Here is a 12,895-nt window from a genome sequence, read left to right as displayed (position 1 = left end):
TACAGTTATCTTGCTGCACGAGAAAAATCAGATCAGGAAAGAAGAAAAAGAAAAACTGAGAAAGAAAAAAATGCAAGCAAATAACAGAGAGAGTGAGAATGTTATCTTGTGGTCCACACTCAGTTCCCACAGGCCTCTCTCTGGATGCTCTCTTCATCAGACCACCTTTGGAACTGGCCACATCATCTCATTGTTGAAGAGAGCCATGTCCATCAGAATTGATCATTGTATAATATTGATGTTGCTGTGTACAGTGATCTCCTGGTTCTGCTCATTTCACTCAGCATCAGTTCCTATAAGTCTCTCCAGGCCTTTCTGAAATCATCCTGCTGATTTCTTACAAAATAATATTCTATAACATTCATATACCACAGTTTATTCAGCCATTCTCCAACTGATGGGCATCCACATAGTTTCCAGTTTCTGGCCACCACAAAGAGGGCTGCCACAAACATATTTACACATGTGGGTCCCTTTCCCTCCTTTAAAATCTCTTTGGGATATAAGCCTAATAACAGCAATGCTGGGTCAAAGGGTATGCACAGTTTGATAACTTTTTGGGCATAGTTCCAAATTGCTCTCCAGAATGGTTGGATCCATTCAGAGTTCCATCAACAATGTATCAGTGTCCCAGTTTTCCCACATCCCCTCCAACATTCGTCATTATCCTTCCCTGTCATTCTAGCCAATCTGATAGGTGTGTAGTGGTATCAAAGAGTTGTCTTAATTTGCATTTCTCTGATCAATAGTGATTTGGAGCATCTTTTCATATGACTAGAAATAGTTTCAATTTCATCATCTGAAAATTGCCTGTTCATATCCTTTGACCATTTATCAATTGGAGAATGGCTTGAACTATTATAAATTTGAGTCAGTTCTCTGTATATTTTAGAAATGAGGCCTTTATCTGAACCTTTGAATGTAAAAATGTTTTCCCAGTTTATTGCCTTTCTTCTGCATTAGTTTTGTTTATACAAAACCTTTTTAACTTAATATAATCAAAATTATCTATTTTGTGATAATGATCTCTAGTTCTTTTTTGGTAACAAATTCCTTCCTCCACCACAGATCTGAGAGGTAAACTATTTTATGTTCTTCTGGTTATAGCCCAGATACCCCTATCCTGACTTGAAATTTTTTTCCCCCCTGAGGTAATTCGGGTTAAGTGACTTGCCCAGGGTCACACAGCTAGGAAGTGTGAAGTGTCTGAGACCAGATTTGAACTCAGGTCCTCCTGACTTCAGGGCTGGTGTTCTAGCCACTGCACCACCTAGCTACCTTGTATCCTATGTTCTTCTAATTTTTTTTTTTTTATTAAATCATTCTTTATGTCTAGATCATGAACCCATTTCAATCTTATTTTGGTATATGGTGTTAAGTGTGGGCCCATGCCTAGTTTCTGCCATACTAGTTTCCAGTTTTCCCAGCAGTTTTTGTGAAATAGTGAATTCTTATCTCAAAAGGTAGGGACTTTGGATTTGTCAAACACTAGATTGCTATAGTCATTGACTATTTTGTTCTGTGAATCTAACCTATTCCACTGATCAACTGCTCTATTTCTTAACTAGTACCCAAATGATTTTGATGATTGCTGCTTTATAATATAGTTTTAGATCTGGTACAGCTAGGCTACCTTCATTTGATTTTCTTTTCACTAATTCCATTTTGTTGTTATTTTTTCTAGGTCAATAAAATAGTTTCTTGGGAGTTTGGTTTAGCACTAAATAAATAGATTATTTTAGGTAATATTATTATCTTTATTATATTCACTTGACCTATCCAAGAGCATTTCATATTCTTCCAATTATTTAGATCTGACTTTATTTGTGTGGAAAATGTTTTGTAGTTTTGCTCATATAGTTCCTGACTTTTCTTTGGCACATAGATTCCCAATTATTTTATCCTATCAACAGTTATCTTAAATGGAATTTCTCTTTGTATGTCTTGCTGTTGGATTTTATTAGTGATGTATAAAAATGCTGATGATTTTTGTGGATTTATTTTGTATCCTGCTACTTTGCTAAAGTTGTGGATTACTCCTAATAGTTTTTTAGTTGATTTTTCTAGGGTTCTCTAAGTATACTATACATTCATCTGCAAAGAGTGATAATTTAATTTCTTCATGTCCTACTCTAATTCCTTTAATCTCTGTTTCATCTCTTATTGCCAAAGCTAGCATTTCTAAGACAATATTGAATAATAATGGTGATAGTGGGCAACTTTGTTTCACTCCTGATTTTATTGGGAATGATTCCAATTTATCACCATTACATATGATGCTTACTGATGGTTTTAAATAGATGTTACTTACTATTTTAAAGAAAAGTCCATTTATTTCTATACTATCTAGTATTTTTTTAAAATAGGAATGGGTGTTGGATTTTAGCAAATGCTTTTTCTGCATCTATTGAGATAATCATATAGTTTTTGTTAATTTGGTTATTGATATATATTATGCTAATAGTTTTCCTAATATTGAACTAGCTCTGCATTCCTGGTATAAATCCTATTTGATCATGGTGTATTATCCTGGGGATGATTTTCTGTAATCTCTTTGCTAATATTTTATCTAAGATTTTGGCATCGATATTTATTAGGGAGATTGGTCTATAATTTTCTTTCTCTTTTTTTGGGTTTAAGTATTAATGCCATGTGTGTCATAAAAGGAATTTGGTAGGAGTCCTTCATTCCCTATTTTTTCAAATAGTTTATATAGTATTGAAGCTAATTGTTCTTTAAATGTTCGATAGAATTCACATGTAAATATGGTACTTTATTGTAATGGAATATTACTTCACTTTAAGAAATAACCAATAGGATGAAAGCAGAGAAAAATGGAAAGATCTACATGGACTAATGAAGAATGAAGTAAGCAGAGTCAAGAAATATACATAATGGCTACAAAAATGTAAACAAAGAACCATCACCAAAAAAAAAGTTAACATTGCAAAAATACAAAGAATTACGTGGTCAAAGATACTCCTGTTCCACTCCATGGTGGAATATCCATGATTGTGAAACATGTTTGTTGTCTGTGGTTACCAAAGAGGACCAAAATGACATCACTGATAGATGAAGTTACAATGTGTCCTAATGTAGCTGATCAGACCAATATAAGCTTGGAATGCTCTGCCAGTATTGCATACAAATAGTCCATATGAACATTTTGGGTAGCTTCTCTAATTTTGCACATTTCCCATTTCCTTTGGGCTAATTCAGTTTTGCTTTGCTCATAGAGTATAGCACCTTCTCTGATGAGGGAATGCCAGGCAGGGCAATCCTGTGCCAGTGTCTCCCATGTCATACAATCAATTCTAAAGTTCTTAAGAGATACCTTGAAAATGTCCTTTTTATGATCACCTTGTGAGTGCTTACAGGGCAAGCTTGCCCTGTATGAAATCTCCATAAAATAATTTGTTTGGCAAGTGTATATTTAATATTCGAACAATGTGGCCAGCCCATTTTTTATTTTTCATTTTAAAATGTCATATTATGTAAAATAACTTTCTGAGAGAGGAAAGGGGAAGGGTTGATGAGGAAAATCTTGATGATGTAAAAAAACACCAGTAAAAACTTATTTAAAAAGAAAAAGTATAATGATGTCATTAAGAAAAATGGGTTTCAGATAAGATTAGGCATGCTTAGAGTAGTATAGTTATTACAAGATTTGAGCTTTCCCCCCCCCCCCAATGAGGGTAGATGAGAGAGAAAGAAAGCAAATGCTTGATAATTGAAAAATTGATTTTAAATAACTACAATTCAATTTTTAAAAGAGAGCTGAAATATGGAACAGATTTTATAAAGAAGATGTTTTATGTAAATATATTTAAAATCCTGGCAAAACATTTAAGTAGAGTTGTCCATTTGTTAAATAAAAATGAAAGAGATTAGTATTGGAATTACAGATTTTAGGAGGGATCTGCATGGAACTATTAATCAAGGCCATTGTATTAGATGAAATTACCAAGGGAGTTAATATTGAAAGATTTAAAAAAAAAAAAAAAAAAAGGAAAGGGCAAAAGAAGAACTTTGGGGGCAAAAAGGAAAAAAAAAGAGGTCGGAAATTCCATTTCACCTCTTTCTCTTGGAATCCTCAGTTCCATTTAAGGTTCTGCTCAAATGCCACCTTCTAAAGGTCTTTTCTGATGATACCCAGTTGTGTTCCCTCCCCAAAATTCCTTTTTTTTTTTTTTTTTTTTTTTTTTGTCTGGAGCTTTAATTTCATCAGTGTAGAAAACCTCCCTGTGAGAAAATTTGCTCTGTCACTGAAAATCTGGAATTGCTCTGCAATTTATAGTCTTAGAGTTTACTTGAGACTCTGAGAGATTAAGTATCAATAGTTTGTATAAAAAGTGGGAATTGACTCCAGATCTTCCTGGCTCCAAGGTTAGGCTTCTATCCAAGTTAACAGAAGGTTTTTAAAACAATTTTTATTTATATAATCAACAGGTACTTATTACCTACTATATTTCTGGCATTGTGCTATGTATTGAATGTAAATTGCAATGAATGGAACAATCTCTCCTTGAAAAGATCTTAAATCTTAATAGTGGAAACAGTGTATACATATACATTCATACATATACATATGTGTGTATGTCTATACAGATAAAACACAAAGAGAATAAAATATCAAATAGTTTGAGAGGGAGAGTATTATTAGCAAATGAGAAATTGGTTCCATGTAGAAGGTGATACATTTTCTGCATCTTGAAGGAAGAGATATTTAAAGTAGACATAAAGAAGAAGTGTACTAATAACCTAGTGTTTGACAAACCCAAGAACCCCAGCCTTTGGGATAAAAACTCAATGTTTGACAAAAATTGCTGGGAAAATTGGAAATTAATATGGCAGAAACTAGGCATTGACCCACACTTAACACCGTATACCAAGGTCATGTCAAAATGGGTTCATGACCTAGGAATAAAGAATGAGATTATAAATAAACTAGAGGAACATAGGATAGTTTTCCTCTCAGACCTGTGGAAGAGGAATGAATTTATGTCCAAAGAAGAACTAGAGATCATTATTAATCACAAAGTTGAAAACTTTGATTACATCTGTAAGGGTTAAAAAGCCTCTAGAAACAAGGAATGCAGTTCAAGGCATGTGGGAGGACCTGAGGGATGAGAGGTTCAGGGCGAAGGTGAGTCCTATGTGGAGGTTAGGCATAGCCCCAAGAGGCGGTGTCTGACTCCAGGTACCACGCCTCCCTCCTTAGTGCTCTCAAAGCCTAGGACGCCTCCCTCCTTCTTCGAGGGCCAATCCCATTATGCCAGGTTCCTAGAGGACTTCCCCCTTCCCCCATATCATCAGTGGGGTATAAATATGTGCTATCTCAGAATAAAGTTCTCTTTTGCTTCACCCCTACCTAATGGTGGTCTGTCTCTATGGGATCTGGGTTGGTGCCCAAAGACGGGTAAGTGTGGCCTAGCTGTGCCGTCGAGGGACGGGCAGTAAGAGTAGCTCTAAGGGAAGCTACCAGGTTAGAGTAGTCCTGTAGGGGTGTAACAATATCAAATTGAAAAGGTTTTGTACAAACAAAACTAATGCAAATAAGATTAGAAGGAAAAAAATAAACTGAGAAAACATTTTTACAGTCAAAGGTTCAGATAAAGGCCTCATTTCCAAAATATATAAAGAATTGACTCTAATTTAAAAAAAATCAAGCCAATCTCCAATTAATAAATGGTCAATTCTCAGATGAAGAAATTGAAACTATTTCTAGTCATATGAAAAGATACTCCAAGTCATTTTTAATTAGAGAAATGCAAATTAAGACAGCTCTGAGATATCACTACATATCAGATTGGCTAGAATGACAGGGAAAGATAATGCAGAATGTTGGAGGGGATGTGGGAAAACAGGGACACTGATACATTGTTGGTAGAATTGTGAATACATCTAGTTATTCTGGAGAGCGATTTGGAATTATGCTCAAAAAGTTATCAAACTGTGCATACCCTTTGACCCAGCAGTGTTGCTACTGGGCTTATATCCCAAAGAGATCTTAAAGAAGGGAAAGGGACTTGTATGTGCAAGAGTGTTTGTGGCAGCCCTCTTTGTAATGGCCAGAAACTGGAAACTACGTGGATGCCCATCAATTGGAGAATGGCTGAATAGATTGTGGTATATGAATATTATGGAATATTATTGTTCTGTAAGAAATGACCAACAAGATGATTTCAGAAAGGCTTGGAGAGACTTACATGAACTGATGCTGAGTGAAATGAGCAGGACCAGGAGATCATTATATACTTCAACAACAATATTATATGATCATCAATTCTGATGGACATGGCCATTTTCAACAATGAGATGAACCAAATCAGTTCCAATAGAGCAGTAGTGAACTGAACCAGCTACACCCAGCAAAAGAACTCTGGGAGATGATTATGAACCACTACATAGAATTTCCAATCCCTCTAATTTTGTCTACCTGCATTTTGGATTTCCTTCACAAGCTAATTGTACATTATTTTAAAGTCCGATTCTTTTTGTACAGCAAAACAACTGTTTGGTCATGTATACATATATTATATTTAATTTCTACTCTAACATATTTAATATGTATTGGTCAACCTGCCATCTGGGTGGGGGAGGGGGAAAAGGAGGGGAAAAGTTAGAACAAAAGGTTTGGCATTGTCAATGTTGTAAAATTACCCATGCATATATCTGGTAAATAAAAACTATTAAAAAAAAATAAAAAATATATATATATGTATATATATAAATACATATATATACATATATATATATATCACTTCAAATCCACCAAATTGATCAAGATGATAAGAGATAGAAGTAGGAATAAGGAAACAATGAGTTTCCTCAATCAACTAGAGATTATAGAAATACTCTTATTTGGCGTCATCTAAGGTATACTTTTCAATGAAATCTGTGTATTTCCACTGTGGTACAGGTTGGGTTCCATCTCCTGCATTCCATGTCTTCTTTTCAGCTACTGTTCTACCATTTACAGGAACCCTTTCCTACCTCCCCCACTTAATTCTAGTGCCTTTTTTTTGTTGGTTATTTTCAATTTATCCTGCATATAGTTTGCACATAGCTGTTTTCATCTTGTCTAGACTATTAGATTGTAAGCTCCTTCAGCAAGAACTATCTTTTCCCTTTCTACCTTCTTTCTTAGCAAATAGTAGATACTTAAATGTTTACTAACTGACTGGGGCTTCCTTCTGATAATTGACTGACTTCAAATCTGATTTCTTTTGGTCTAAAAAAAAAAGTTGCTTAGTTTTTCATGTCTTCCTTTGTCATTTTTTCCTGTTATGCTTTCTTTCTTACAACAATGTTGGAAAGAAATTTCTCTTTCTTCTAACACCCAGAAGTAATTGATGTCATTGCACAGCGCCTTATAGAAGAGATGTCCCAGTTTAACAGACAGCAGTAACTCTGACACTGAAAGTTCCCTACTGAAGCATAAGTAAGAAATATACATATGTTTGTGTCCACTCAACTGAGAGGAATTCTCATGTCTGGATGCTGCCTGGGAAGAATTTAAGTTCTTAGAGTCCTTTGAGTTGAGTTTTGATACCACACATTCCAGAAAGAAATAGGTTATTGTTTTTTGGGGGGGTTTTGTTTTGTTTTTTGAAATATTGTGTTCCTCAGAAAAAAAGAAGAAAATGAATTTAGTTCCTCAGCAGCATCTCATTTAGAGAGCAAAATAAATTAAATTACTTGGATAGATCCAATCCAACAACAGCAAAAGTTTATTCAATCAGAAGTCCCCAAACTATGTGTAACTTCCATGAAAAGTAATAGTAACTGAACAGCACTATGAGTTTGAGGGGGAAATTATATACATTCTTGTGTTACAGGGATTTCATTAGAATATAAGGGTATCAATTTAATAACATCAAATTCATTATTATGGGGGGGGGGGCACCTGCTAGTGTGTTTTGTAAGCTATTTGAGTATTCAGTGAATTTTTGAATAAGTTCATAAATTGCTCTGGGTCTTTTCTATCTGGAGGAGAGTTGATCTTTGATTAAGCCTTGAGATCGGAAGGCCCAGAATATAGTCATAGGTGTTGTTGTTGTTATTCAGTTGTTTTAATTCTTTCTGACTCTTTGTGACCCCATTTGGAGTTTTCTTGGCAAAGGCATTGGAATGGTTTGCCATTTCCTTCTTCAGCTCATTTTACAGTTGAAGAAACTGAAGCAAACAGTTAATTAACTTGCCTTAGTTAACATAGCTAGTAAGTATCTGAGGCCAAATTTGAACTCAGCTTTTCCTGAAATCAGATCTGGCACCCTATTCACTGTTCCACTTAGCTGCCCCAGTCACAGATAGTAAAAAGTAAATATGAAGTGTTAAGCTAGTTGTTAAGATGGAACCAGATCTGATGATGGCCTCAACAAAGTTCCAAAAAATCCCTTGACTTTGATAGACTATGTATGCAAAAAATTGGTCCCAGCCCTGAGTGACTTAAAAGAAAATTGAAGAGTTTGATAACAAGTCAGTTTGGGTGAGTTCAGGCTAGGTCTAGCTTTGTGATGCAGTGTTCTACGTTAAAGGACCATAGGGAAAAAATAGGAGATTTTTCTGTACTCCTCATACCCTTATTGACTATGGCATCTTGTAGCTGAATTTACCTACTAGGAGACAGAATTCTCCAGTTCAAGAGAATTTGAAGCATGATTAGGAAAGCAGAGCTAAATATTTTCTATAAATATATGCAGTGGAAATGCTACTGGACCAAAGGGTATAGACAATTTTATAACTTTGAGCATAGTTTCAAATTGCTCTACAGAATAGGTGGATCCATTCACAATTCCATCAACAATGTATTAGTGTCATGAGCAGAACCAGAAGATCACTGTACACTTCAACAACAATACTGTATGAGGATGTATTCTGATGGAAGTGGAAATCTTCAACATAAAGAAGATCCAACTCACTTCCAGTTGATCAATGATGGACAGAGGTAGCTACACCCAGAGAAGAAACAATGGGAAGTGAATGTAAATTGTTAGCACTAATATCTGTCTGCCCAGGTTACATGTACCTTCGGAATCTAATGCTTATTGTGCAACAAGAAAATGGTATTTACACACATGTATTGTATCTAGGTTATATTGTAACACATGTAGAATGTATGGGATTGCCTGTCATCGGGGGGAGGGAATAGATGGAGGGGGGGGTAATTTGGAAAAATGAATACAAGGGATAATATTATAAAAATATATATATATATATAATAAAAAAATTAAAAAAAAAAAAAAAACAACAACAATGTATTAGTGTCTCAGTTTTCCCACATCCCCTCCCATATTTGTCATCTTTGCCAATCTGAGAGGGATATCAAACTGTCCATTCCCTTTGATTCAGCAGTTTTTCTACTGGGCTTATATCCCAAAGAGATCTTAAAGGAGGGAAAGGGACCCACATGTGCAAAAATGTTTGTAGCAGCCCTTTTTGTAGTGGCAAGAAACTGGAAACTGAGCAGATGCCCATCAGTTGGAGAATGGCTGAATAAATGTGGTATATGAATGTTATGGAATATTATTGTTCTGTAAGAAACAACTAGCAGGATGATTTTAGAGAGACCTGGAGATGTTTACATGAACTTATGGGAAATGAGCACAACCAGGAGATCATTATACCCGACAACAAGATTATGTGATGCTCAATTCTGATGGACGTGACTCTTTTCAACAATGAGATGATTCAGGCCAGTTCCAATGATCTTGTGATGAAGAGAGGTCATCTATACCCAGAGAGGACCATACAAACTGAATGTGAACCACAGCATAGCATTCTCACTCTTTTTATTGTTGTTTGCTTGCATTTTGTTTTCTTTCTCACTTTTTTTCTTTTTGATCTGATTTTTCTTGTGCATCAAAATTATTGTATAAATATATACACATATATTGAATTTAACATATTTTAACATGTTTAACATACATTGGATTACTTGCCATCTAGGGGAGAGGGTGGGGAGAAAGGGAAAATTTATAACACAAGGTTTTGTAAGGGTCAATGTTGAAAAATTGTCAATGCATATGTTTTGAAAATAAAAAGCTTTAATAAAAAAAAAAAAAAGATATACAGTGACTCAAGGAAGGAGGCATTTTCAAGGAATATGATCCCTTAGTAATAAAGAATACACAATAAATTCAAGGGATATTTTCCTAGCCGATTGGAACTGAACTTTGAAGAAATGAAGATGCAAGAAGCCCAGATGAACAACTTCCTGGCTTACACACACACACACACACACACACACACACACCCCTGAAACAGAAGTAAATAGCCCTGAAGAAATAGTAATCATACTCAACAAGAAGAGAAAGTACATCAAGGACCCTATAGTATTGAAGGAGTGAACACCTTGTCTTCCCTACATGTATATCTCAATACTTTATAGGTTCTACAGATGTGTTTTTGTTATAAATGTATGCTGATACCATAGGTATGTGTATTTATAGGTTAGTATGCCTCAGATTTAGAGACAATAGGTTCTATCTTTTGTTTTTAACCTATCATCTGGTCTTTGAGTAAAGTATTTCTTAATAAAGAGGATCTTTTAGTAAAGAGCTTGGAGTTTTGTCTACTAGACTACTATTAATGGAAATACCTTGGTGGATCTCAAGATATAGTTTTAGGAATTCAAATCCACTGAATATATATACCTCTAGAACCTATAAAAATAGTAGCTGCCCTTGAGAAGTAAGGTTACAGTCTTCTGCAGGATAAAGGAAAAATGTCTCACCTGTTGAGGTCCTGGTGGTTAGATGGGCCTTGACAAAGAGAGTCTGAATTATTGAAAATAATCTGGAAGCCTAGTTATTCCCCGAGGCAAGCAGGGAGGAGCACTGACAGGATTAAAAGTAGACTTTTTGAAAGCAGTAGGCCTTTTGTAAGTAGGACCATTATTATAGCCCCTTCCCTGGTGGAAGTCTCTGGAAGAATTCCTAACTGAATTCTTTACATTGACAAAAGCATCATAATTCCACAGTTAACTGTATCCAATCAGAAAACTAAGTTTTATAACACCCCACCCCCACTCCCATGTTATATTTCCCCTATAAAAAACCTACTCTACTATAATTCCCTCACTAACTCTTTTTAGGTGCTAAATCTCTTTTAAGAGTTAACCTCCCTAGTCAATGGCTTAATCCCTTTCCTCACTAGTTTGCTAAACATGACAATAGCTAACAATATTAGGATCCAAAATTTTAGGGTTTAATTAATCCTTATTAGGGTTAGCCCTGAAATCCCCTCTCTTCCCTCCCCTCACTTTCCATACCTTAATGGCATCTCTGCTAGGGAAACTAATCTGTATTTTAGAGTTTTAGTAAGCTGCCAGAGGTATGGAGACTAACTGCCTTTCCCTTTCTAAATGGTGGTGGGTTTTTTTTTTTTTTGTTTTGTTTTGTTTTGTTTTTTCTTGCTAAAAATCATTATGGATTTAGTCTGATGTTAGCTGTGTGTTAACATTTTTGTTCCTTAATTTGGAGGAAAAGGAAGTTTATAAATAATTTTAAGATAACCTGTGACATTTGCTTATAATCCCAGTATAGTTTGGGATATCAATTCATACCCCATCATTTCTATTGGTAACCCCATCATTTCATGGCCTAGTATGGGGATAGTCTGACTATACCCTGTAAATTCAACATACCCAGTACCCAGTATATTTATTTGTACCGGATCTTGGAACCCCTTTTCATCCACATTTTATTCACATCCCATACATAAGCAATTTCTTTGACTAAACTTGTGAGTTCAGTGACATGTATTACGTTCAGTAAGGAAATTCCTTGCACCTAATGTTAATCTGAAACTAATCTGTATTTTAGAGTTTTAGTAAGCTGCCAGAGGTATGGAGACTAACTGCCTTTCTTGCCCAAGGCAATCAGCCATCCACCATCAAGTGTCAGAGGAACAATCGGAACCCACATCTTCCTGATGTGGAAAAGCTCTCTCTTCACTTTTCGATGCTGCCTTTCATAAGATTCATCTTGATTATATCAGAAGATTTGTCTAGAGAAACTCAGGCTGGGGCAATGGCCCAAACAGAGAATAACCACAAAGGGATCAGCCCCTAAAAGTGAACCTGGCATCTTTTAAGATCCCATCAGTTTTGGTACTTCACTTCATCACTACTTTCTGTCTCTGATTGGACTCCACAGCCCCATTTAAGGAGAAAGCTCAACTCAGACATCTCTTCATATCTCACCTGGCTATACTTTTTTTTTTTTTTTTTTTTAACCTTCTGGAGCTTTTTTGTGGTAGCCAAAAAAATGAAAATAAATTCAGTGCCCACCAATTGCAGAATGTTTGAATATAAGGGATATGAATATATGAATGAACTCAGGAAAAGTTGTACGACCTGATATGGAATGAAGTAAATAGAAGGAAAAGAACAATATTATCATAACCCAAGGTTATGTTGATAGCCATTTACTCCTGAGACCCACACATTTTGGCAATTTATACATCTTGCTAGAACAGAAATGCTGAGTAAAATCATGTTTGCTATGGTTACTAGAGTCAAGAACATTCTAACCCTCAGTTTTGCCTGTTGCCATAAGGCCAAGTTGATTTGTTTGTCAAGAAATGTATAAATATTTTTTAATCTACCAATGAGAATTCAAGTATAAATCCCCATCCATTGGTTCAATCCAGTCTCCTGTTAAATAGATTATCCTTCAAGGAGTGCTAGTCTTGTGACTATATCATGGATGTCAACTGTCCTAAAAGGAGATGAGTTTGTTTTGGATAAGGTTTACTCAGCAAAGAATCAATGAGCAAATAATACTACTTATGAATGAGAGCATAATGCTTATTAAAACATATAAAGCATTTATTCATATAGCTATGGGCCTTCTCTCCTAACCTCAGAAAGCTTCAGATACAGGGACAA

At 35.3% G+C, this 12,895-nt stretch overlaps 1 protein-coding gene across 1 annotated transcript in view; it reads right to left on the bottom strand.

Moving 5' to 3' along the window:
* TPD52L2 (TPD52 like 2) overlaps window positions 1-10,945 on the bottom strand; it is a 40,751-nt gene extending 29,806 nt beyond the window's left edge. The window contains exon 1 of the mRNA XM_074288909.1: window positions 10,739-10,945. The gene's annotated coding sequence lies outside the window, so the exon portion shown is untranslated. The remainder of the gene's footprint in view (window positions 1-10,738) is intronic.
* Between the last annotated feature and the right edge of the window lie 1,950 nt (window positions 10,946-12,895).

This window comes from Sminthopsis crassicaudata, chromosome 2, assembly GCF_048593235.1.
Source record: "Sminthopsis crassicaudata isolate SCR6 chromosome 2, ASM4859323v1, whole genome shotgun sequence".
NCBI classification, from domain to species: domain Eukaryota; kingdom Metazoa; phylum Chordata; class Mammalia; order Dasyuromorphia; family Dasyuridae; genus Sminthopsis; species Sminthopsis crassicaudata.
The sequence above is the reverse complement of the archived record's forward strand: the minus strand, read 5'-3'. Positions and strand labels throughout refer to the sequence as shown.